The 673-nt window shown below is 67.3% G+C and overlaps 1 non-coding gene across 1 annotated transcript in view; it reads right to left on the reverse strand.

Moving 5' to 3' along the window:
- The window catches only part of LOC147037137 (18S ribosomal RNA), a 1,907-nt gene extending 1,819 nt beyond the window's left edge, over positions 1-88 (reverse strand). Inside the window, exon 1 of the ribosomal RNA XR_015064709.1 lies at positions 1-88. This exon is cut by the window's left edge and continues 1,819 nt beyond it. This is a non-coding gene — a ribosomal RNA (18S ribosomal RNA).
- Positions 89-673: the final 585 nt, after the last annotated feature.

The following is a 673-nucleotide window of genomic DNA, read 5'->3' on the forward strand; positions in this document are numbered from 1 at the left end:
CAGTTTCGCTGTACGGGCCGTGTGCACTTAGACTTGCATGGCTTAATCTTTGAGACAAGCATATGCTACTGGCAGGATCAACCAGGTAGGAGAGAGGGTGGCTGGGTAGCGCCTCTCGCTCGCCGGCCCGCCGGAGCGGGGGCTCGCGCGACTGTTTTCCGGACGCCGGCCGCGGTTCGCGGGGGCTCTAGGTGGTCTGACGCTGCCGCGGGGTGAGATGGATCGGGCTGGACCCGGCGCAGCCGAAGCCGAGGACGCGGAACCTCGAATGCGACCCTCGCGGACCCCTAAACGAGAGGAGCTGCGCCCGGCCTCGTAAGACACCTCTTCTCCGGTGCTAGGTCGACCCCGACGCCGCTGGCCGCCGCCGCCGCCTTGCCGCTATCCCTCCGCACGTTTGGGGCCGGTGGCGACCCGCAGGACGGCCGACAACTCGCTCGTTTGGCGGGGCGATGCAAGGTTAGGCGAACTGGGCGGTAACTCGGGTTAGTCGAGGGGACTTCGCGGTGGACAGGGGGGTGCGAATCCGGCCGGGCGGCCCTTCGATGGAGCCTGGTGCAGGGACATTCAATGGGATGAGCCGCGCTCGCCGCGGAACCTTCGAGCGCCGCTACTCAGCAAGTAAACGAGAGGGAGCTGCGCCCGGCCTCGTAAGACGCCTCTTCTCCGGTGC

This window comes from Syngnathus leptorhynchus, unplaced genomic scaffold (assembly GCF_054491065.1).
Source record: "Syngnathus leptorhynchus isolate UIUO unplaced genomic scaffold, UIUO_Slep HiC_scaffold_290, whole genome shotgun sequence".
In the NCBI taxonomy this organism is placed as follows: Eukaryota; Metazoa; Chordata; class Actinopteri; order Syngnathiformes; family Syngnathidae; genus Syngnathus; species Syngnathus leptorhynchus.